The following is a 27371-nucleotide window of genomic DNA, read 5'->3' on the forward strand; positions in this document are numbered from 1 at the left end:
TCTTATTTGTCCCGCGGTGGATGATAATCTAACGGTTTGGTTGTGGGAATATGCTCACTACGGATACCTGTTTTGGTCTCGCTTTGTGGCACACATAAGGATTCTATCCAGGATGTTACTGTCTAAACGGCCCAGGTGTCATTGGGCCATCGTAAATCACACATCACACTCTGCGCAGAGCAGGGATTCTGCTCTTTCTAGGAATAAGACAACACATTCCCTCTCAAAAGTGGAATCAAAGCTGCACTTTGCTGGAGGACATTGACATTGGCTATACAAGTCATCATCTCCGGGTTACTATGCAATTACAATTGATCTCCTTTGTTTTGATCTTGCACTGCATGGAATACACTGATTGTCAGCAGCACCCTCCAGGCACCGGCAACATAAACGTGAGTAAAGTAAGCCCGCGCATGCAGTGAGGTGCTCAAAGTGCACACATGCACCTGGTCTCTGTTCCATTCAACACTACTGGAGTTTTGTAGTGCCTATCATACAATTTGACATAAGTCTTTTCATGTAGATATATAAATAACAGAACAATATGGGCACGTATCATCGTTAACTGATATGATTTGAACTACACATACTTGACAATGAATTTTACAATGAAAGATCATAGTATGGCTTTAGGAAATATGCCTAATTGGGGTGGGAATGCTTTTTAGTTGAGTTGGAGATGAATAACATAATCCTGTGGTTCAATCTCTATTACGAAATATGAAACTTCACATATATTAATTTGGCAAAACAATGTTGATAGGGTGGGTAGCCTATAATTTATATGATACCGTTTTTTAAAGTACAGCCCGCATTTAGTTATAATCGAGGACAACTCAATCAATCTAAAAAGTTTTATCAAATCAATATGTAATTTAAATTCATAAACTTGTATTTTAATCACAAGGCAAGACTGAGTGCCTCTGTGGAACTCACTATAATGTGTCTACGAAAGCAATAGGCACACGTTAGTCTCTGCAGCGGCCAATTTTACGCACATTTCGTCCTCAACCACACCGCAGTCAATCATTGGACTGTATGGGGGTTCAATATTACAGGACCTCGGGGGTGTCATTTTTACTGATAAAATTCAACCAGTCACTGTTCCCTGACAATTTCCCTTGAAGTGTATTCCACAAAGCTCCATCAGCAGTGCGCGCTGCATCCCCCTAGTTCCCATCGCTTCTAGCGGCCAGTGGCAGAGGATTTTTTACGCGGCATGTCTGCCGACAAAGTATGTTATAGCTTTCTGATCTGAATTATTCATTACATACAAAGTTCGTCTGAAGGTATTATATTTGCATTTCACTGATGTTATGGAATGTCTGTAGTGCTTGTGCTCCTTGACAAACTCCGTGCAACACTGAGTGGAAGCTAGAGCATGTGGAGCGCGGGCAGCGCGTGCCATCCAACCGATGTTAGAGGATGCTGATTCAGTTATCTTCTTTGATTGTAATAAATGTAGAATATAAGATTGTGCATCTAATATGAAAATACATGAAAGCCTGTCCATTTTCATCTTCAAAGGGCGTTCTGTGTAGAATTGCCAAAGCTGTGACATCTTTTTTTGCTTACCATAACTGTGACTTTGTGGTGATAATATTTTGTGGTGTTTAAAAAATGGAAGAGGGAACTCATATGTTCATATTTAGTAGGCAATTCAGAATACAACAATTCTGTTAGAATTTCAGAGGGGTTAGTATTTTGCATAAAATTATTTACAGTATTTCGAAGCTCTGATGCAAAACTATCATCATATCCAGGGGCGGTGTGTTCAATAGGGCGATATGGGCGACGCACTGCCAAACGGGAAAAGGAAGGGATTTTTTTTCTAATCAATTATATCACGGCAACAGTAGTTATCAGTGTTGTAATCTAGACGTCTGATCTGCCACAGTGCCACTAAATGTCCAATCAGGCTAAAGTCGTGCTTCAAATGGCCCCCTCTTTTGGGGCGCATTTCAGTCAGGTTGAAAATCGCCCCAGAAGTCTGTCATAGACTCCCATGTAAAATCTATTTTTTTCAAATATCAGAGCTTTCAACACAATCTCTATGGGTTTCGAGGGCTTGCACCTAGGCTCGGTCATACTAAATAAAATGAATAATAAGAAAAGAGCTAGCCTCATCAATCAATTCAGTACTACTATCAAGATGGTAAGTTAATGCAACTCGATTGTCTCTTTGAAATAAGTTATTTTTTGTCGGAAAAAGAAGATAAATGGAACGAAACAAAGGACCTCCCAGACCAAATTTAATAATTAACAGGTTTCTATAAAGGGGGAAGTCCTACACCGAGGATTTTCAAAAAATTGGTACGAACGAAAAACCTGTAGCAGGTGCGATGTAGTAATGCAGTCTTTGCTACCCCCTGCTTACTCTTTTCACCCTGAAGGCGGCACGGCAGACAGCACCGCTTGGACAGGACTGGTGTGGAACGGACATGCACCATCTTTAGGAAAGATTAAGAAACATGAGCTGTCAAAGACCCACATGGATAGTGTTTGAGATTGTCTGCTTTGGGGAGAGTGAACATTCCACTCAACTGGATGAGGGATAAGTAGCGTCCGCCGCCACAACGATGAGGTTAGTGTGATAATCACAAGTTTACTGGAGAACTGAAACTGACAAGGCTGACAAGATAGGACCCTTTTGTCATTGTTATTGGATAGGAACAGAACTTATAACCAGCTTGACCTAAATAGATCTTAGCACAACATTACTCAACAATCATATTCATATTCACTATAAAAAATATTTAACGACATTAGGAAGAACCGCCACATCCTCAGCCGGCTAATCCAGTGTGTGAAGTTTTGCGGAGTGTTTGAGTTAGCTTTGCGAGGCAAAGATGAAATGAGGGCTCCACCAACCCTGGTAAGCCAACACTAGAGATCAGTCAATAAATGCTTCTGGTATTGATTATATGCGCCCCCGTATGTTGCTGGACATATTTTTTTAAATGTGTAGGTCACCCAAACTCATCAGAAAAATTGCCCCCCTGAGAATTTTTTCAGGAGGCCACGATATATCAAAACACAACAAAGAAGACTCACAGTAAATCAGTAGACACTTTACTTTTTGTTTTTGCTTAGATGTTCAGAGTATCAGCAGCATTGACCATGGAGGGTAACCTGGTGTGTTAGTGTGGGCTGGAACAAAAGCCAGCACTTCCAGTAGTTTCCAGGACAAGAGTTGGAGAACTCTGCATGAAGGTATCCGCCTGAGCATCTTTCTTTAACCAATAGGTGTCATGTGGTCAAGTAATCCACAGGTCTACCTGTATCTCATAGTAGTATGTTGAGCTTGGTTTATTATTCTCTCTATGCACTATATTGCAGTGCAGATGTGCTTCCAGATGTGCTCTTCTGTCTTAGTAGAATGGCTGAGTAGTGGGCATGCCGCACCTGTATGAAGTAGATTGTTATCTGGAAAGGTAGGTAGTAACAACATAGGGTGTTTAGGGTGAGGCCCCATACACATTGCCTGGAGAAGAGTTTAACGCTAAGAACCACTTCTTCAACATGATATATATCTTTATTAAACGGACATGCCTAGAGAAATGTGGGTCACAGTTTTTTGGGTGGTTCCAGATAGACAAACCGTGAGCCCCCGTGCATCGCAGCCTACTCAGCTGGTGAATTGAAGGAGGGAGAATATGAAACGTGATAGCCAGACAGAGAGAGCAGGGTGAATGAGCTCAGTCAGGGACCTGACCAGGCAGTCAACCGGCCAAAAACTGTCACTTCTCCGCCCTGATGCATCTACAAATTAGAGATAAGGAATGCCTGAGAGCAAACAAGATAGAGAATGATTAGAATAGAGGAGAATTATTTATTGTAGAATATAGATGCAGAATGATTTCTGGTGCGCTAGAATAGAGGCAGAATGATTTCTAGGTGTTAGAATAGAGGCCAGAATGATTTCTAGCGGTTAGACATGTTTAAAATAGCAGGTGTGAATAACAGATTGGATTCCAATAAAGGGAAAGAAGGATAGATAATGAAATTAAAGGAGGGAGGAGATATGCTGAGGTTAAACACACAGGCTGATGAAGAAATAATCTTGGAAAGGCAAACTTTGTTAGGTCTGTGCTTATGACTTGCATGTTTGTTATATTCTGCTGTTAACCTTTGTTATATCTACACATGATGTTCGAAAATAATCATGGTGTTTTAATCTTGTGGTAAATGATTTTAACTTTACAAGTGGTTCAAGCAGTTCAGGCAATTGAAACCTTACAGTAAGACCTCACAGTACAGACCTCACAGTACAGACTCATGCAGGAACATTGTGTTGTGGAAAATGATGTTGGAATCATGGAAAGAATTAGGAGAAAGATTTTACTTTAAAATGTATACCAAAGAAAAACATGATTTCAAAGTTTAACAAACCATATCCACAAGGATGCTTTTAACAATTTCCACTGACAAATGTTACAAAAACAATTTCAGGAAGAACTGTGAAGATGCTAACTTTAGATTTTATGTAATTGTACCAAACTAGCATCTGCAAGTTTTTCCAGTAAATGTTTTTTTAATTTTATGTAAATTGTTCAAAGAAGTCAATGATAGAGTTGTATGGGTTTTGTTTGGCATAATTTTAAAGTGAAAATTGAGTTTAGCCTAACTCTGTTAGCATGGGATTGCCCGTGTTGTGTCAGTGCGAGGCTAGGCAAGTGCAGGCAAAATTTGTGTTAAAGGAGGAATAGGGGGCTTGGCAGGAACACATGTGGGAAATGGACAGCAGTTGTAAAGATTGGTAAGATATGTAAACACAATCTCCGGGATTATTGCAATTGGCAGCTAACCCTGAAGTGAAGGAGGGAAAAAAGGCAAATAACTTCACCCAAGATGATATGCCAGAGAACTAGGGAGGAAAAAAACACCACTAACACTGATATGCTTCTGTAGCTTGCAGTGGTAAATACTGAGACTAGCTCTTACAGTGTCGCAACTCCCAGAAGTTGCCGTGAGATGTTCCCCCTAAGAACTGATATAGGATCTGCGACTGTAAGGGTTGGTGTGAGTGACAGGTGCGGTACAGGTTAGAGAGTAGGCGGAGATGGTGAAACAAGGAACTCTATTGATGGTCGAAGCAGATACAAAATAACGGACGAACACTAAAAAAGAAAGGAGAGCAAATAAGACACCCAAAAAAAAGGAGACAACCAAAAATACAAAATATAAATGACTGAAATAATAAAGAAACAGGGAGAACACCTCTCACGATGCAACATCCCGGATCAGACACTGATTAGTACTGCTGATAGGAAACTAGCAGAGAAAACTGAGCAAGGAAGGAGGGAAAATAAAGGAATAGATAGACAGGGACACAATAGGAAGATGATTAGTTCGATGAGAGTGAGGAGGTGAAGGTTGTTGGAGGATGATACCAGTGGGTCGCTCCGGAACGACCCACTCCCGTAATAGACCCTCCCAAACCCCAACCCTTAACATCAAGGGAGATGAATTCCAAACTGACATATAACAGTGTATAGCTTAGCAGTAGCAATCCAATCTGTATAAATGAGCTCAAAAATATGACTCAGTAGGTATGTATTGCATCAGGTAACATGCATGCACCTGGCCTTTAACCCAGCTCTCGAGGAACACGTGCATTCTAATAAAGCACCTGCAAGATAATTTAGAGAGGGGGACAATCTGGGGCCCACAGAATTTATATAAAAAAAATTGGAAGTTATTCGGGGTCCCAACTTTACTGTTGAGAGATACAGTGAGGGGGAAAAAAGTATTTGATCCCATGCTGATTTTGTAATTTGCCCACTGACAAATAAATAATTAGTTATAATTTTAATGGTATGTTTATTTGAACAGTGAGAGACAGAATAACAACAAAAAAATCCAGAAAAACACATGTAAAAATGTTATAAATTAATTTTTCATTTTAATGAGGGAAATAAGTATTTGAGCCCCTCTCAATCAGAAAAATGAGTTTAATAGGAGAGCTGAGATTAGGAGCACACTCTAAAGGGAGTGTTAATTCAGCTGTTACTGTAGTAAAAGACACCTGTCACAGAAGCAATCAATCAATCAGATTCCAAACTCTCCACCATGGAGACCAAAGAGCCTCCAAGGATGTCAGGGACAAGATTGTAGACCTACACAAGGCTGGGAATGAGAAGGTAAGATTGTATGATTTTTATGAATTTATTTGCAAATTATGGTGGAAAATAAGTATTTGGTAATAAAAAAGTTTCTCAATACTTTTAATAGTGTTGGCAATGAACAGTAAATCGTAAGTCTTCACAAGGTTTTCACACACTGCTCTGGTATTTTGGCCATTCCTCATGCAGATCTCCCTCTAGAGCAGTGATGTTTTGGGGTGTGCTGGGAACAGGAAACTCCCTCCAAAGATTTTCTATGGGGTGAGATTGGAGACTGGTAGGCCACCAGGACCTTGAAATGTTTTAGAAGCCACGTGCCCGGGCGGGGTGGTTGGGATCATTGCATGCTGAAAGACTCAGCCACGTTCATCTTCAATGCCCTTGCGATGGAAGGAGGCTTTACATCTCACGAACATGGCCCCATTCATTCTTTCCTTTACACGGATCAGTCGCCTGGTCCCTTTGCAGAAAAACAGCCCCAAAGCATGATGTTTCCACCCCCCATGCTTCACAGTAGGTATGGTGTTTTTGGATGCAACTCAGCATTCTTGTCCTCCAAACACGACGAGTTGAGTTTTTACAAAAAGTCATTTGGTATTGACATAGGACATTCTCCCAATCCTCTGGATATCAAATGCACTCTAGCAAACAGACGTGGAAGACTGGTTAAGAGGAGACACGCTGGCACAGGATTGAGTCCCGGGGGTAGTGTGTTACTGATGGTAGGCTTTGGTAATGTCAGCTCTCTGCAGGTCATTCACTAGGTCCCCCCCGGGGTTCTGGGATTTTTGCTCACCGCTCTTGTGATCATTGACACGGGAGATTTGCGTGGAGCCCCAGATCGAGGGAGATTATCAGTGGTTTGTATGTCTCCATTTCCTAATAATTGCTCCCACAGTGATTTCTTCAAACCAAGCTGCTTACCTATGAGATTAGTCTTCCAAGCCGGTGCAGGTCAAATTTGTTTTGGTGTCTTTTGAAGCTCTTTGGTTTGGCCATAGTGGAGTTTGGAGGGTGATGTTGAGGTTGTGGACAGGTGTTTTTATAGATAACAAGTTCAAACAGTGCCATTAATACAGGTAAGAGTGGAGGACAGAGGAGCCTCTTAAAGAAGAAGTTACAGGTCTGTGAGAGCCAGAAATCTTGCTTGTTTGTAGGTGACCAAATACTTATTTTCCACCATAATTTGGAAATAAATTCATAAAAAATCCTACAATGTGATTTTCTGGATTTTTTTTTCCTCAATTTGTCTGTCATAGTTGACGGTAACTATGATGAAAATTACAGGCCTCTCTCATCTTATTAAGTGGGAGAACAGCAGAATTGGTGGTGACTAAATACTTTTTTCCCCCCACTGTAATATGAACATGGCATAAGTATATAAAAGTAGAACTGCAAGGAATTATCATTCAAAGTGCCACATTCTCTCCATCCCAAAACTCGTAGGAATCGCATTCAATTCGCCTTTAAAACTGCAACATTTCTCTTGCCCCATGGAAACATTTGTAGAATTGCCGAAAATCTGCTTTAAAATGCAACATTTTCTCACCCTGGCAAAAATGCCATTAATTTAAAGCTGCAAATATTTCTCTCCGCCGCCAAGAGGGGGACTAAAATGTTTTTATGAGGTGGGGGGACTTATGGACCCCAAAACCCTGCACACATTAAAGTTATAGCCTTATGAACATAGAAACCTGGTTGCAGTTTCTATGCTACAATGGTAAAAAATGTAATAATCTGGTATTATGCCCACTGGGCACAGAAGTATTTCAACATCTAGTTTTGATTTACATTTGCTGAGTGTAGCTAAGGAATTCAACAACAAAAAAATACACAAATTGGATCGTAAAAATGTGTGTAAAAAAGTAAAATTACTTGTGTTATTTGTATTTGTATTTGTATTTATTAGGATCTATTAGTTGCTGCCAAGGCAGCAGCTACTCTTCCTGGGGTAAACATATTAAAGCACCAATTAATATAAAACAAAAGTAAAAAGTACTTCATTAACATTATTATAACTACATATTACAATACAAAATGTTTAATACACCATACAACAATATCACAATGTAGGCGTATGATGTGTTGTACTTTGTGTGTGTCTCTTCACAGTCCCCGTGTTCCATAAGGTGTATTTTTACTGATTTTTTAAATCTGATTCTACTGCTTGCATCAGTTACCTGATGTGGAAAGAGTATGAGTATGGCTTATGTAGTACTGTGGCCTCCCATAGTCTGTTCTGGACTTGGGGACTGTGAAGAGACCTCTGGTGGCATGTTTGATGACGCTTGCAATCAGTTTTCAATTAATTCAACTTATCACATTACATTTTTTTGTTGAAATGACGTGGTAAAATGTTGATTCAACCAGTTTTACCCAGTTGGGGTAATCAGAATGTGTGTGAAGATGGATGATTTGATTAATGTTTGAAGTGATATTTTATAATTACCTTCAAACGATTACGAATCCCTGAAAAGCTATTGTTTACCTTTTATTTTTTTAAAATAAATAATGTTATTTGTTGGGTGCCCACCACTCAGATATATTTTGTCACAACCCCAAAAGTTGAGACCCCTGGTTTAAAGTAACCCAGAGCCACCCACTAGTACTCCTTTTCACATCGACAACCCAAACCATAATGTGATGGCTCATATATGATCTTTTCACATGGCCTTTCCTGCATGGTTCAGCAACTATGGTACAGTAGATGGATAATCAGGCACAAAACAGCTAAATTCAGCTTGGCTCAGTAATGTGAAATGGATATAGGTTTTTAGTCAGGTACTCACTTACAGCCATGGGTAGTCCTAGTATGTACCCAACCCTCCTCCTCTCAACCAGTGTTATCTCCCCCGTCCTCTGAGGTCAAGCTCTGTAATTCAACAAGAGTTGAGAGTTAAGCCATTTGACATGCTGCCCTACAAGTCAGTCACAATGGTAAATCAGCAGCAGCAGTCAGGACGCATGAGGTTTACTTGTGCCCAGTCAAGATGACAGTTTATGGTAATGGGCGTGCTCAGTTCCCCATTTGTCTGTAGATTCTCACATAGTGATGACACTGTCCCTCATTCAAAGACACTGACCTACCCGGCATTTTATAGCCTCCTTATAGCAGAGGCTGGACAAACGTATGCAGGACTTTAACCTGAGACCAACATTTTGGAAAAGTCTGAATGATAACACTTTCCTGTAAACATTTTGTTACATAAAACGTTAATAATTTCTGACCTGAGCAGGGGCCAACCTCACACCAACCAACAGAGAAATTGGATGTTATTCACATTCTGGCAGGGTTTTGAGCCTATGGAAATATCTCTGACACAAGGCTTGAATCTGAGTAGGATGTATAGGCCTACAGCCAGGCGGTTTTGCAATCCCTCTAATCCTACATCAGTATAATGAAAGCTCAGCCTTTCCCGTTCTAACACAGTGACCCGTGAACCACGTGGGTCAACAGATAGGCCATATTAAACGAAGCATAATTAAGATGAATTTGAGACATGTTGCAAATTTAGTGCAGTGCCGCTTATCATCTTATCATTGGCTGAGTCGTATTGTCATGGCCAGACAGTCAGCTGGAGGTTTTTGAATATTGATAATGTTGCCAAATTGTTTGTTTAGTATAGTAAATGAAGAAACTGTCCTCCTTCATGGGAGAGAGTGAGAATAAGAAGTGAGGGCATTGCGGCAAACCTGTATGCTTGACGCCTCATTTGATTATTTTTCCCGCTAAGAGAGTGCACAGGCCTGCTTGTTGCCTGTAATGTTTATTATTGAGTGTTTATGATCACTGTTCCCAGAAAAATTTTAACATCTTGTCACCATCCAAATGCTTTGTTGGCTATTTGGTATCTCATTGGTAGTTGGATAGAAGTATTATTTTAATAATTCTACACAACTTCATGCAATACAATTTAGAAGACTACAAAGAGTTAAATAGTCTGAAGAGCTATATTTGTTTAAATGTAAGCAGAAGTCCTCGAGAGAGAGAGAGAGAGAGAGAGAGACCAAAAAAAGGTAGAAAACAACTGTGCTAAGATTGATGGTTGTGTTAAAGGCAACCATTCTCTATATAGTGCAACTACTTTTGCAGTGACAGTAAAGTAATGTTGTGCTACTGTGCCACATCATCTCCCTTAGCAGAGATCCAGGGGTGAGCTCAGGGTGCCAGGGAGGCTGTCTGACCTGCCCTGATTACAATGGCTGCCGTCCTGTAAGCCCCGCCTCTTTATCTCTCCTGGAGAGAAATGGGATGAGGCAGATCGGGGGTGTGTCTGCCCTCCTGCCCCAGCGGCTCGAGGCACCCGCGCCAGACAGAAACACATGCACAAGAAGTTGCATGGCTATCACCAAAGATGTTTATAGCCTACTTATTTACACTAAGGGCCGAATAGACAGATTAATAGTTAGACTAAAAAGCATTTCAACTGAGAATCTCCATTGAACATACTTTTAGTTCGGGACTAGGTTAATCTGTGTCCGGGAAACCAACCCATTTTAGTGTATGTATTAAGTCTTTTTGGTATCAGCATGCCAGTATCCAAATACATTATTTTGTACACTAAAAATCTCATAAAGAGATGTGCATCTATGTGCAGCCAATTTTCCTGTTTTAGAGTGTTGCTCATTCTGACACACTGCATGTTCAACAAATCACTTCTAGAGCAACATAAACGGGGAGGCTGTTGGCTCACTGACGTGGTTTAGAGTGCAGGCCGGAGGTGATTTGCTCAATAAGAACTTTTGCAGGCCGAGCAGGTTACTATTCCACGGGCAAGTGTAGGAGAGCTGCCCAGAGGGCCTGGTCTGCAGCGACACACAAAGGGAATGGGTTCCCAGTGAGTAGAAGTATTAAACTATTACATTATTATCAAGTCCTGATGGTGTTGGTGTTAGACACGTTACAAAGAGGGGCAAGTGTAGTGTATAGTGTTAATATTTGTTTTATGTTAATCACACAATGTAAAATGGGAGTTAAAAGTAGCATATCGTATTGCATTTGGTTTTCTTAGAATGGAAGAATGCAGTTACATTTAATTGTAAGGAATTTGTTGTGTGTGTGTTGATGTGATTTGATCCAGTGCAGGTGTAATATTTATGTATGTGCTGGTCTTTCAGAGTGTTGGAGTGTGATGCTGTCTGATCAATGACACGTGTACGAGGTGCAGACCAGGCCTGTACCTGCTGCTGGGGAAGTGTACACGCCTGTCCAGAAGAGTTTGAACCAAACGACAAACCATGGAGTGTTCTCTCAAGGTGAGCTCCAGAACAAGGAGGAGAGAGGTATCAGTGGAGGCTGGTAGGGAAATCTGAGGATGGGCTCATTTGGCTGAAATGAAAAGGTATGGAATAATCAAACACATGGTGTGTTTAGTATCCAGCCATAACAGTAAGCCAACCTCTGATTAAAGTTGCACAGCTCCACTGGTGTTTACATAAAATGTTTGTTTACAGTGTTTTGCCCATCTATAGGAATTTTGGTTGTGAATATCTTTTCTCTTGTAAAACAGATGTGTTCCCTCTTTTAATCATTGTGCAGTGCACTGCGAGGTGGGTGAGTGGGGCGAGTGGAGCCCTGCTCCGGTCAGGGAAAACCTGTGGATTTAAATGGGGTGAGGAGACGAAAGAACTACGGAAAACCGTCCCATCTCAGAAAAAGTAAAGAGTGTGTCCTCAAGAGGAGGGCGAGTCAGGTAAAAATATTCCATCAGTAGGGACACTCACTATCTCATTGTGAGTACAGTTGTAGGCTAGAGTTCAGAACCAACTTTTAGACTATAATCTGAAATTACTGGTCAGTATCTGCCACTCCTCTCCCCTCCTTAAGGGACCTGAATTGTTTACTTTAAGGATATGAATTGTGGTTAGTGGATAATGGTGAAACGCTGGGTGTTGTCGCTCCAACGCAACAGATTATTAAAATATGTCAAAACGCTAGATTTTTTCCTCGTGAATATTGATCTGATGATTTTAATGAATGAGCAAAAATATGTTTTAAACTGAAGCAAAACAGAAACAGAGTGTGTAAGAAGGGGGAGGGGGGGGTTGTGTGTGGTTTGGCCTCAGCCCCCCAGGCCCTCAGCTCCCCAGGCCCTCAGCCCCCAGGCCCCAGCCCCTTAGGCCTCCAGGCAGCCTTACTTAAGCACAAACACAACCCCTCAGTAGTGATTTAGCAGAAAACTTTACCGTGAAGCAGAAACACACAGACTCCTCAAACATCCTCCCCTTGGGGAGCCATGAGGGACGGGGAATCAGAATTAGTTTAGACTAATAATAGCAGCTGCCAACACACACATGCACACCAACTTGTCCCTTTAAAAACCATAGGGGTATTTGTAAAGAGTCAACTGTTGGGCTGGAATTTAGGCTGTGAAATGTGGACTCTGCTCCTCCCTCTGTCTGTTGTTTTCTCTCTATCTCCCCTTTTTCTCTCCCCTGCTGTTACCTCTGCACACCCCAAGAAAATACACCACCCCTCCTTCCTCCTGAATGGGGCTCCTGTTCCCCCTGTCCTGTGCTGGGGATGGGGGGTTAGTTTGGAGTTGGTGCTGTGTGATCCGCGGGGCGGAGCGGGGTGGAGGCAGGCAGAGCTGGGGTGGGTGGGTGTTACACACTGCAGGCCGAGGCCCGGTTATACACACACACACACACACACACACACACGGTTATCGACCTTGCCCCTGCGGGTGATTACAGCCGCTTCCCCCGGGTGGCGGGCCGGCTCCTGGAAACATCCAGAAAGGAATTATTCTGGGGTCCCCCGCTCCGTTAGTATAGAGGGTAGTGGTCGACTCCGCCAGCTCGCACTAATCCCCACCAGCCCCTCAGACACTGATAACCCCTCCCTCTATGCCTTCACCCCCCCATCGCTCCCCAAGGGCCTCGTCATCCCCAGACATACCAGGTTTATTTTGTTATTTCTCCATCCAAGTTTTGTCTTTTCAGAAAGCTCTCTCACTCCCCGCCCTCCAGCGCTCCCAATGTTGTGGTTTCTAACTTCTTTTGGTTTCATTGTTTCGTTTTTAAGCAGAACATTGTAACCTCCCTGTCACCCCCCAGTCTTCCCTCCTTATGAATCAGAGAGCAGAAATTTCAATCTGAATAAAGGGGTTTTAGCTTATCATCAAAAATGACAACAGGAGCTGGGTAATACATAGAGAAATATGGAATGTACTGAATGAATCACGGGGCAAGAACCCCTCAATTCCTCTTTAACACAACTCTAATGGTTATCTCTAGTAAGCTCTGCTGAGCTACAGTAGCCAGAGGTGTGCGTAATTTCAGTGTACAGTGTCCTCCTCCCCCTCCTTCAACATGCTGGTGGTGGAAATATTTACATACGTGTATCCGCTGCCTGCCTGCGTCTCCTTTGTGTTAACAACGTCGGCTAATTGTTAAACCACCATTCCCCTATCATCTAACCCAGCTATGATTGAAGCCCCTCCCGCTACCAGTGAGGGGGAGCGGGAGGATCGTAGCCTCAAAGCACCGGGCATTTTCTGTGGGACAGCTCAGAGCCTTTAATCCCAGCCTGGCTCCCCGCCAAAAGCCCCTGGACGACAGTGCGCCTGCCATGGAGGATGTTGGCCCCCTGTCATTAGACTAATTATGCTCCTGCACATCCCCCCTGAAGAAAACGCGCACACACACAGGACCCTAACAACACACAACCCAGTGCACTCCAGTGAAGAGTGTGAGCACTGAGCAGCATGATGTTAGTACTTTATGCAACCAATGCACTGTAGGGTTATCAGTGTAAATGCACTGCATAGGAGTGTGTGTTCGAGGGTGATCCCCAGCGACAATTTTAGCTGTTTTCTTAACTCAACTCTCTCTCTAATTTTTCTTTTCTCATCTCTCCCCAACTCTATGTTAAAATTGTAAATAATCAATACCAGATGACAGTTCAATGAAAGTATCAATTCAGCAGAGAGATCTAGGCTAGGGAAAGGAAAGCCAAGCACTGAATAATCTCTTGGGAAGTTGCAACACTTTGAAAGTTTAGTTACAGTACTCTTCTAATCCAGTTCTGTTGATATTACTTTAAGTCATTTTTCACAGTCCTATTTTACAGTTCATATAAACCACATGCCTGAACCTGATCATACTTTATGTGGACACACATCTCATAAAATGTTAGTTAAATAGACAACACACACACACACAAAACCATCCAAAAACACTTCCAGTCATCCACTGCAGTGTAGAAGTGATGACCATGCTGGTAAGAATGTGCTAAATCTCTGCTGAGAGTGTTTTAATTAAAGTGTCTTGGTCGACTGCATCACTGGACAGTTTATAGAATCTCAGACACAGTTCCAACAGACAAAAAGCGCTCTCTGATAAAACATACCCTGTAATCACCCCTCAACACGAGCCCGAGATAAAGTTGTGCCTTGGGTTTTAGGAAACCCAGAGATTATGACTAAGCCGTGATTTTAAATGGTTATGACAAACAAAACAATGTGTGTAGAGGGGATTCTGGTTGAAAGAGCCAGAGGTGGGGTGGGATGGGGGGTGGAGTCAGATTCAGAATGCTGCTCATCTCTTTCTCTCTCTCTCATTCCACATTCTCTCCTTGGTTCTTCATCTCCTGTCTCTCTCAGTGTGTCTCTACTCTCTCTGTCTCTCTCAGTGTGTTCTCTATTATCTGTGTGTCTATCTCCCTGTCTCTCTGTGTGTTATCTCCCTGTCTCTCCCTGGGTGTCCCTATCCCGTCTTCTCTGTCCTCTATCCCCTGTCTCTCTGGTATCCCCTGGATACCGTCCTCTTGTGTCGTCTCTCTCTATCTCCCCGCCCCTCTCTGTCTCTCTCTATCTCCCTGTCTCTCTCTGTGTCTCTATCACTCTCTCGCTCTGTCACCTCTCTTGCGCTCCCTCTGTGTCTCTGTTCAGTTTCTCTTTCTCTCACTCACTTTCACTATCTAGTTATCCCTCGCTCTCTCTTGGTCTCACTTCTCTCTATCCCCCTCTACACACCACACATTGTTTGGACCCTACACTCCTGCTGCAAGAGCAACCCACCAACCCCCTAATAACGCCTTTCCACACTGCACATACACACACACACAAGCCGGCCTTGTGGGATGTATGGGGGCCCTCCCCCCCGCCCAGAGCCAGGATAGTTAGATAAGATTAGGGGGGAGCGTAGCACTACGAGGCAGTTTCACCTTGAGTGGGGTTTCATTATTCTGCAGACCAGAGCCAGGAAGACTAAACAGAGCTGGATGGTAGGGATGACTTGCTGGACCCCAGGAAGTGTGGGTAGGGGGGAACGTGTGAACCCTTCTCTGCCTGGTCTGGACGGAGCGGAGCTCAGAGCATGGCTGGGCTGATTAATGGACACAGGCTGAAGGGGGAAGGGGAGAGAGGGGTCGGGCTACCTCAGCAGTTTCGCAATCATGCTGCTTACACATGGAAGCACAACAGAAGAGGGCCAGTTCAGCCCTCCCCTCCCTCTCTCTCTCCCCTCCTAATGATGTGGAGTTTTCAGCTTTCAGTGGTAAACCTAACATTCCATGAAATTGATTTGTTTATGAGATGGGCAAGAAGATACACTGAAGTTTATTTAAAGGCTTTTATTTTTTGACAAAGCCTATCAGGTGGAGAATTGCAATAGCTGAAATAAGCCTTGCTCACAGGGTGTGGCCACTGTCTGTGATGCAAGGCTGACTCCTCTAGTGGTAAATAGGGAGAACACGTGTATATGCCATATTACAGAGTTACCCCCGGACAGACAGCAGGTACTGACTAAGACTAGTGCACACTGGATAAATTGTCACACCATTCCCCCCTCATGTATTTACCTCTGTATATCTTCATCTGAAAGTGCAGCTCCTGCCATGACCCTCAACCAGCTCTGTGTAAAGTCATGTAGATCATTTGAAAATATCAGAGTTTAATCTACAACAGAAATCATTATAAAGAGAGATTGAGATGTTGATAACAACAATTTTTAATGTGTTTTTTTATCTCTAGGGCAAGGCAAGGGGAGGAAGTGAGGGGGGGAGCGGAGAAATGGGAAACCACGGGAAAGGACAACCAGGGGGAAGGCCGAAGGAGAGGAAGAAGGAAGGGAGAGGGGGGAGGCAGGTGACCGGGACTCTGAGAACAGGAACAAGACAGAGCAAAGACGCCAGAGAGGCCAAAACAGAGACCCGTGTTCACCTGAGGGAGGAGGTCTGCACAGGTAACGGGAGCCAGGAGGAGCCCTCCCACTCCACCCCCCTTTGTCCTCGCCTCAACTCCTGTGAAGTGCTGCTGCTACCTGTATTATTTAAATATATATGTATAGTGCACAAGAGAGATGGGGTACTCGATCGGCCACTACAGACTCTAAGGGCTTTCCCTAATATACCATCTGCCCCCCCCACCACACACCACTGAGAGGCCGCCTCGTCCGTGCTCTAGTTTCACTAGACAGAGAGACCCAAGACTGCTGTTGATTGGACGGGAATGTACAAAACTGCTCTTGTGATTGGATGGGACTTCACAGAGAGGAGAGGAGTGAGACATTCAAATGTGACAGTATGGGGATGATGATGTGTTTGTCATTGGGAGTGGGAAATGTAAATGCTGTTGAATGGTTATTTAAAAGGGTCCGCCAGTTAAAAACAAACTTTGCGCCTTGGTTTGAATGTAGGTTTATTTTGAGACATTAGTGTAGAATTGTTGTTGTTGTTTAAATGTTTTATTTTTTGTTGTTTTTTGTGAGTAAATTATATGGGATATCACTAACAGAAAGACAGACAGTCAGTGATGTGGTTACTGCATGCAGATGTATAGTAAATATATGGCAAAACGACTGAATTGATTTTGTGACAGAATGAGGAGGACCCCAGTGTTTTCTCCCAACTTATTATTGGTCATGTTTGTTCAGAAGTGTCCTGGAAAAGTGCTAGTTTGCCTATCTGTGTAAGCAGGATCTGTGTTTCACTAAAGCCACCTGAGCAGAAATCAAAAGCATCTGTGTGTAAATAAACATAATGGGTTTTATGTTGTTTTTATTATCTTTGGGCAATTTATTGAAAAGATGCAGAAAAATTTTGATTAGATGTTTGGCAACCTACATAAAACCACGAGAAAGGATGTTTGATGATGCTTTTTAAATTTGTATCACAAACCATTTGGGGAAAATCATGATAAAATTGTCAAATTTAGGCCCTTTGCTGAATGTGCAATCCCAAAGGAGGGCTGTGATTGGTTAATGACCTATAATGTCATTTTCTATGTATAAAATAGGTAATATATTCAAAAGTAATAGAGCAAAAGTAACTCTGAAAAGTTGATGTACTTGTAGAGGATATGTTTAAAACAATGTCTAAAATGAAAAAATCAAAAAGGGTACTTTTGAGATATTAATAGTAAATTTTTTTTCAACGACAACAAAAAATGTATTAGAATCAAGACATATCCATATTTTAGAGGACACTACATAGGAGTATAATGACACCATGATGTTGTCTTTATCATGTACATTATGGATCATAGGGTCCTACAGAGAGACATGTATAGGTAAAAAGGGCCTAATTGGCACTTCCCATCAGTGATTTTCCCCAAAAAATGTGAGATACAAATCTAAAGATATAAACATCCTTCCTCCATATGAAAAATATTTTTGAGAACGCTGGCATGGAATCGCCCTTTATTATTTGTAACTCCATCAATAAACACTTCTCCTGGGACCTGCCACTTCTAATTTCAGTGGAAATGAGATCGCAAGGTGAGAGGAGTGTGAAAACAGTGGGTGCAACTTTGCAAAACTGCTCAACAGTAAGGTATTTTTATATTGTGGGGATTATTTTCTTATAACTGGATGTGATGCCTAGCTTAGAAAGAATGCATAATGATTAAACATAATAATTGTACGGTACTGATATAAATTGTTTCACATAACAAGCTGGATTATGTGAGGAAACGAGAGGTAGGATGAGATAAGAACTTGTGTTATATACACCGAACACTGCCTCTTTGTTGGAACGTCCAAGGACGTAGGGTACAATAGAGTACAGTTAGGTGTGGGAAAGTACAGGGGAATGTGTTATGCTGGACTTGGACCAGCTGCAGATAACAACTTATGCCTGGCAACAGTGTGCAACAGTGAAGGCCAAGGGGTGGGACCAGCCTGTGCGCCAATGATAGGCTGAGTAAGTTAAAAGATTATTGATTGGCCAGCAGGGAGGGGAAATCTGTAGAGTATTTGAAGAAGAACTTAGAACAATGGATCAGCTCTCTGAGTGCCCTGCATGGTATTTCAGTGGACCGGATATACGAACATCATATTTACATTGAAGGGTTTTTGCATTAATTAAAATACTAGTTATTTTAGAAGACGGTATTGACTCTTTTGTTCCTAATACCAGATTGGAATTGACGCAACTTAACAATCGGTGAGGTAGTAGAAGGGACTTCGGGTATGTGGCCATTGGAATTTGTCATTGAACGGTGTGTTTACAAAGAGTGACTACTAAAAACAGTAAGAAGACACCTACTGTTATATAACTAAAGTTTGCACATTGGCTTTATCCAAATTAATTTTGTGAAACACCTGTCTGATGTAAGTGAACTAAATTATGAATGTGAATTATTGGGTTAAAAGTGTTGCGCTACTGGCAAGGGATGTATTTACGAGAGTAGATAGGATCAGAGGGACACCTTTAAAGTACACTATAGTGTTGCGCTTCGGCAGGGAGGTATTGGGGTACGACCAGATCGAAGGAGCACTTTAAAGTATAGGGTGGTGGATGAATGAGAGTGTGAATGATCCTGTCAGTGTAATAAAAGAGGTTAGATGAAATAAAAGAGTGAATGAGGGTTACTAAAATTAATAAACCTGTATACTTGGATAGAAAACTAATTAGGAATTAAAGACGCCCTGTGGCTGTCCAAACTGTATAATTTGAGAATAATGTTGGGTTTGTGGCTGCTTAAACGATAACCCGAATAACAATTGAAATAAAGAAAATAATGAATAACTAGTATGACTAAACTGAAACGCTTGAACTGATATAATTGAACTGTAACGCTGAGGTTTGACATAGCATAATACTGGGTTTTAAATAATTATTTATGAAAGTAACATTTATGAAATATTTAGAATAATGGTAATTTTAGTATAATGGGATGGAACATTGGAATAATTAATTGGCTCTGAACTCGTTAAACGGTGTTAATAATATCACACTAGTAAATTCTAAAGGATGAGAGGAGGATTTTAAGATAGTTTATTTAAAGTGAGGGTAATTTATAATATGTGAAAAGTGTGAAGAAGATTATAATTTGAATAATATATGATTTGAACCATAAAATAACAGAAGAGAGAGAGAGCTTTCCTGAATGAGGGATAACTGTTGCTAGTCAATTGTACTAATCTTGGATTATTAGGGATATAAGTAAATTGAGGTATTATCAAATGTTGTCATTTAAATTTCAAGTATGTTTAATAAACAACAAGTTGGTATTTGAAACAAATTAATGAATGAGTGCAGTAATCAGAGGAAGGACAATCTAATGCGAAACAGTATTACTAGATCATTTATTTAGGTAATGAGATAGGAAGATAGGAGCAATAAAGAAGCAAGGGACAGTCTAAAAAAGTAGGTGGGAAAATATTGACACATGGGCAAAAACATGTGTAAAAGGGGGATTGGTAGGAGATGATAAGGAGATGGTAGGATTAAATAATAAATATATACGAAGTGAGAGGACAAAATACTTTTATAATAATTGAGAGTGAACATATGTGAAGGTAATTTATTAACACACCCAATGTCAGAGGTTTTGTGCCCTACAGGTGAACTAAAGGAGAAGGTGACCCACTCTATCTAACCAGGACTGGTGAGCATCCAGTCCCTAAAGAAGAAAAACTGGAAGCAGGCCTGTTGGGAAGGGCCCTATCATTATATTGGTCATCTTTGCCATTAGAATAGCTGAGAGATCCACCTGGGTGCATGTCACACACTGCAAAAAGGTAAACCCAGCTACACCTGATGAACAAACACAGAGTTAGAGTAAAGAACCGATCACCACTAGTGCTCGGCTTAGAAGATTCCCTTTCCCGTCTGATCATCCCCGGGAGTGAGTAGAAGGTAAAGCAATGGGTTGTTGGGCTGACATGTCCCAGGGCAAGGGGGGGGGATTACAGGTCTGACGGTAGGTAGGTTGATTGTGGGGGGATATCCTAACACACTCAAACCCCCCGATCCCCAGAAGTAGTAGTAACTAACACAAGTTGATAAAATAATATGAGCACAGTTACGAAGGCATAGGAGACAGCTAGAGTAGGGAAAGGGGAAGTACTAGGGACTTTAGGGAAGGACATCACCGTTTGAGGTTTTGAGGACAGTTGGGGACTAGGTGGAGATGGAAAGGATGGGAGATATATATGTATGTACCATGTACATCCTGGGACTATGTAGTTGCCTCATACAAGCGGGGGGATATATAACTCCATAACATTTAAGGACAGGTGTAGTATTGTGAAAGTAGGGAATTACAGAAATGGAAGAGACATATAAGGGTGGTAGTTGAAAGTTGAATTACGCTAAAACAGAAGAGAAAGGAGATATTAACTGGGGAACCCTTATAGAATAAACCTCTCTGAGGGAGGTAGTGAGACCGGGGTGTGGTGAAGATAGTGCAAACTATAGACCTGAAGGAAGTAGTACAGGTGGAGAGGGATATAGAGATCCTAACCTGTGGTTGGAATGGATTCAGTATACGGCAAGAACTATGCTCTAAAGAGGACGTATGCTGTGGGACAGCCAAACCAAGGTTAACAATACCAACCCTTGACAGGTTTAACCTCCGTCAGGTTTATCCTCCATGATTAAATTGTTAAGCCACCGGGAATGTGGTGAAGGAGTCTTGTAGTAATTGAATGTATCCCGAAAATACCCCGACCTAGGTTGTGATAGGGGATTTTAATTTTTTTTAGGATAATAAGATAGGATACAGGGTAGGGATATTAGTCCTGCTCCCACACAGAGAATGTACAACTAAAGAGTACCATGACTAATCCCTCCTCTTGTTGCAGCCAGAGGGATTTTAGGAACCAAAACCAGGCCCGTGCTGAATTGATGGTTGTGTGGTGATAACAGATTGTGAACTCACCTAATACGCAAACAATCAAACGGCAGAGATTGGGTGAGTTGTCACATAGAAAGTGGGACCCTCCCGGGATCCTTTGATGAAAGGATATACACTGCTCAAAAAAATAAAGGGAACACTTAAACAACACATCCTAGATGAATGAATGAAATAATTTATTAAATACTTTTTTTTTTTACATAGTGAATGTGGACAACAAAACCACACAAAAATATAATGGAAATCAATTTTTTCAACCCATGGAGGTTGGATTTGGAGTACCCCAAAATTAAAGTGGAAAACACACACAGGATCAACTGATGTAATGTTTAAAAACAAGTAAAATGAGGCTCAGTAGTGTGTGTGGCCTCCACGTGCCTGTATGACCTCCCTATAACGCCTGGGCATGCTCCTGATGAGGTGGCTGGATGGTCTCCTGAGGGATCTCCTCCCAGACCTGGACTAAAGCATCCGCCAACTCCTGGACAGTCTGTGGTGCAACGTGGGTTGGTGGGATGGAGCGAGACATGATGCTCCCAGATGTGCTCAATTGGATTCAGGTTGGGGAACGGGCGGGCCAGTCATAGCATCAATGCTGCCTCTTGCAGGAATGCTGACACACTCAGCCACAGGAGGTTAGATTGTTTGCATAGGAGGAAAGGCAAGACAGATATGGTTACAAGGGGTGAGGATCTCATCTTGATACCTAATGGCAGTAGGCTACCTCTGGCGAGCACATGGAGGGCATGTGCGGCCCCCAAAGAAATGCCAACCCCACACATGACGGACCCACCGCCAAACGCATGCTGGAGGATGTTGAGGTAGCAGAACATTTCCACGGTGTAGACTCTGTCACGCCTGTCACATGTGCTCAGTGTGAACCTGCTTTATCTGTGAAGACTAGGGCGCCAGTGGCGAATTTTCAATCTTGGTGTTCTCTGGCAAATGCCAAACCTGCACGGTGTTGGGCTGTAGGCACAACCCCCATCTGTGGAGTGGGCCCTCATACCACCCTCATGGAGTCTGTTTCTGACCGGGTTGAGCAGACACATGCACATTTGTGGCCTGCTGGAGGTTATTTTGCAGGCTCTGGCAGTGCTCCTCCTGCTCCTTCTGCACAAAGGGAGGTAGCAGTCTGCTGCGGGTGTTGTCCTCCCACGACTCGATGTATGGCGCCCAGTAGCGCCATGCTCTGGACACTACGCTGACAGACACAGCAAACTTGCACAGCTGCATTGATGTGCATCCTGGAAGAGCTGCACTACCTGAGCCACTTGTGTGGGTTGTAGACTCGTCTCATGCTACCACTAGAGTGAAAGCACCGACAGCATTCAAAAGTGACCAAAAAAAAAACATCAGCCAGGAAGCATAGGAACTGAGAAGTGGCTCTGGTGGTCACCACCTTGCAGAACCACTTCTTGATTGGGGGTGTTTGCCAATTGCCTATAATTTCCACCTGTTGTCTATTCCATTTGCACAACAGCATGTGAAATTTATTGTAATCAGTGTTGCTTCTAAGTGGACAGTTTGATTTCACAGGAAGTGTGACGTGACTCTGGAGTTACATTGTGTTGTTTAAGTGTTGTATTTTTTTGAGCAGTGTATATTGATGGGATAGGAGTAGAGGGTAGAAGAAAAAAGGAATCAGATGCAGCGGGTGAATAAGTATTTTTGGTGGTAAAATTAATAAAAATGGATAAATTAGTATTTATATAACCAGCAAAGATGTAAAACCACACTCGTGATGCAATAAAGGGATTGGCTGAGCAGACAGCGCAACTAGCTTAATGGATGGAGAATAGGAATAGCTTTAGATATGTTGTGAGGGAGGGGTGGATTATGTGTGTATTTATCCCCAACCATGCAGCACCGGAAGGTCGTGACAAAGGTTCAGGGACTCACCACGCTGGCGAACGAAGGATGAGAACTCTGGATTGATAGTCCTAAACGGTGGTTGATAACATATTTGGTAAATGGAAAACTATTGTTGTAACTATTTGGGTGAAGTTATATTATGGGTATACTTGTTTTTGTGGAAGTCTTATTCCCCTGTGTCCGAGGGTTGGTGAGCAAGGGATGGAGTAAGGGGTTTCAACAGATGGTGAGATAGAACGACCCGACCTAAGGAAATGAAGGATGATGACCTAACAGGCTTGGTGGGAGTGACACACCCTAGGGTCTGAAGGGGGGCCAAAATGTATTTCCCTGTTTGTGTTTTTTATGTTTTATTAATCTTGTGTTTTGGTTTATTAATCCTGTGTTTTATGCTTTATTAATCAAGTATGCATTGTGAATGTTTATTTTCCTTATGTGAAGGGTTTGAAGTTCTGGTGGCTGGTAGACAACCTAGTACAAGTTGGGTGTAGATGGAAGGGACTGGAAGGCCTTTTTATTATCATTATTGCCTATTAATAAAAGTGTGATTTTTTTGTTGATTGTATAATGAGTGAACTAGAGGGTGTCATTAGGAGGATTCTGAATTTGAAATTTCTTATTTTGTTTGTTTGTGGGTTAACAGTGGGGGAAAAATGATATTTTTATAACTGGATGTGATGCCTAGCTTAGAAAGAATGAATTAATGATTAAACATAATAGGTTTGTACTGTACTGATATAAATTGTTCTGCCATAACAAGCTGTGATTCAGTGTGGAGGAACGCTAGGAGCAGCAGGATGAGATAAGAGCTTGTGGTCCCCTATAGACTCTAACACTGCCTCTTTTTGTTGAACGGCCCAAGGACGTAGGTACAAAGAGTAAGTAGGGTGGGAAAAAGGGGAACTGTGTTATGTTGACTTGGACCAGCTGCAGATAACAACTTATGCTGGGACAGCCTGTGCGCAACGATAGCTGAGTAAGTTAAAAATATATATTGAAGGTTTTGCATAATTAAAAATATAGTTATGAGAAGAGTGATTGAACTTTTTTCTAATACAGATTTGAATTGATGCAACTTAACATATTTAATAATAATAAATTTTAAATAATTTCAACATGAAAGTTAAGTTCCAAAGGTTTTTATTGCTAGAAGGATTAATAACGTTTCTAAACATTAAAACAGTGGGGATTGTAGTCATTGATCCAGCTGTTGTATAATTAATTGAGAACTCAAGGGTGTGTACACTGTAAAAAATAAATAATAAATTAATAACTAAATATTATTAAGTAATAGTTACGGACGGTGACTCAACTTTTCATTTTTTGTTGGCCAAAAACTTTTGCTTCAACGTGAGAAAATCGTAGGCAAAAATTATCAACTAAAAATGTAGGGGAATAACTAGAAAATTATTAATTTGTCATTTTACCAACAGAAAAAGGCTGTGGAAATAGTTAAGCACACAGTGCTTTAAATAACTTTTCAACTTAATATTTGAACATATTAATGTGCATGTATTTAAACAGTAATTGGTATTACTGGGATTTGAACTCACAACCTCTTGTTCACAGCATACAATTCCTTCATGCACATCTGTGTCAATAACATATTTGACTATGTGAATAAGATATGTGATGTTAATTTTACAGTAATTATTTGAACACACAACATGGTACAATTCAATTTGTACACAGTTGTGTAATAGGATTACCTGTATCTACGGGGATAACAGCCTAGCGTCGAAGATCTTAAAGATAGTTTAATCTATCTGGTTTATCATTTTTCATTACAATTGAAGTTGCCCCTAGGGGCTGGTGGTGTTCATTGGCAGTAGCTTTGACGCTTACATCCTATGCATAAGATTTTGAGTTTAAGATCGAAAAACAAAAGGGTCTAGTTTCCAAAATGTATCATTTTTCTTTTACTTTTCAACTTCTTATAAAACCTCTTCCTCTCGGATAGCTGTGGAAAAGAGAACTTCCAGGTTTGGATAAGTTTAGTTGGGACTGCATCTCCTTATGTTTTACTTTGAAATGATTAATCTGTTTTTCATTTATCTTATGTCAGAAGTGCATTTTCGATTTTTGGCCTAACGCCTTCAAAACAATGATTGCAGTACGATGTGGAAGTCCACACCTCACGTCAATCAATCCTCTTTTTTGGATGTAATTTATATGGAGCATTCCTACTGTTAAAGAAGACAATTTCTTGAACCAATGGCTTCTTGCTGCTAAAATACTTTGTGCAAGTGTTTTTTATGTATTTTATTTTGTATTTTGAATTGTTTATGTTTATTTAATTTGATCTTAGGTCTGGGTGGGGGTGGGATGGGATGGGGGGAGTATTTATTTTGTATGTATTCATGTTTGCTGACAATTATTATTAATAAATAAACATTTGATCAAAAATAATTATTTACCTGTATTGTACACTTTACTTCAAAGTAAATTAGCTTGTTAAAAGTAATCAAATAACTATTATTTTCATAGTGATTAAGGAGTAACATTAAAACAAAGTAATAAACCCCACCAACATTAGACAACTATACAGAAAAAATCTAAAATTGTAAATAAGTAAATAAATCAAATCAATGATGACAGAATAGTAGATTAACTGATAATTGACATTCAGACATTGTGGCATAGCAGGAAGATTGGAATGTCAAGAACCAAGAGGTTGTGAGTTAAATCCCAGGTGAGGACATTGAATAATAATTATGTATAAATGAACATGCAAATAATATATCTCAATGTGTATCAAATATGTAAATTAAAAACATTGTATGTTAAAAGTACTGTGTGTGTAACTGCACTGAACAAAAAATATAAACGAACATGCAACAATTCAAAGATTCTATAGTAATATAAAGAAATCAGTTAATTGAAATAAATTCATTAGGCCCTAATCTATTGATTTTAATGACGGGTATGCAGACCTAATGGTAAGATACCTTTAAAGAAAAAGTAGGGGGTGGATCAGAAAACAGTAGTATCTGGAGTGTGACCACCATTTGAGACGCAACACATCCAAAAGTTGATAGGCTGTTGATTGTGGCCTGTGGAATGGTCACTCTTTCAATGGCTGTGCGGAGTTGGGAGATTGGTGGGAACTGGAACACGCTGACGATCAGAGAGCATCCCACACATGCTCAATGGGTGAATGTTGGTGAGTGCAGGGCCAAGTGGAAGAACTGGGACATTTTAGCCTCCAGGAATCTGTGTACAGATTCTTGCGACATGGGGCGGGCATTATACATGCTAAAACATGAGGTGATGGCAGCAGATGAATGGAACGGATAATGGGTCACGGTATCTCTGTGCATTCAAATTGCCATCAACAAATGTTAATTGTTTTCATTGTCCGTAGTTTATGCCTGCCCATACCATAACCCCACCATCACCATGGGGGCACTCTGTTCACAACGCTGACATCAGCAAACCACTCGGCCATACATGCTAGCTGGACAGCTTTGTGCAGAACTTCTTCTCGGTTGGCAAAAACAGCTCCGATCAGCTGTCCAGGTGGTTGGTTAGGGTCGGTTGGAGAAGCTTGTGAGGCCCGTTGGACGTGATTGCCAAATTCCTCCTTTTCAAATTAAGTTTGAGCAGGTAGAGAAATGAATTAGTTTGGCAACACTCTGGTGGATATTCCTGCAGGCAGCATGCCAATTGCACGCCTCCTCAAAACTTGAGACATCTGTGGTAATGTGTTGTGTGGAGCAAAACTGCACATTTTAGAGTGGTCTTGTATTGTCCCCAGCACAAGGTGCATCGGTAAGATCATGCTGCTTTAATCAGCTTCTTGATTGTGGTCCCTTCTGTAGCTCAATGGTAGAGCATGGCGCTTTGTAACAGGTAGTGGGTTAATCGAACCTCCATACGTAAAAATGTATGCAACATGACTGTATGTATAAAAGTAAATGGAATTATTATTATTGATATGCCACACCTGTCCGGTAGATGGATTATCTTGGCAAAGGAGAAATGTCTACGAACAGGGAAAAAACAAATTTGGTAAAATTTAGAGAAATAAGCTTTTGTGTGTATGAAACATTTCCGGGATATTTTATTTAAGCTCAACAACATGAGACCAACACTTTAATGCTAAGTGCGTTTATATTTTAGTTCACAGTTACAGCCTTTTTGTAAGATGAAAAATTATGTAATTTCTAGTTGAATGAATATATGACACAAATTGAGCAAATATCATTTTAAGTGAAACTTTACCCCGTTCAGTTGCCGCTAAGGGCAACAAGTTAGGTAACACTTGACCAAAAGTTAGTAAACA

General features: G+C 41.3%; 1 pseudogene; it reads left to right on the forward strand.

Moving 5' to 3' along the window:
• The first annotated feature begins 240 nt into the window (after positions 1-240).
• LOC123488735 lies at positions 241-16313 on the forward strand (annotated as a pseudogene).
• Positions 16314-27371: the final 11058 nt, after the last annotated feature.

Source organism: Coregonus clupeaformis, unplaced genomic scaffold, assembly GCF_020615455.1.
Source record: "Coregonus clupeaformis isolate EN_2021a unplaced genomic scaffold, ASM2061545v1 scaf2434, whole genome shotgun sequence".
In the NCBI taxonomy this organism is placed as follows: Eukaryota; Metazoa; Chordata; class Actinopteri; order Salmoniformes; family Salmonidae; genus Coregonus; species Coregonus clupeaformis.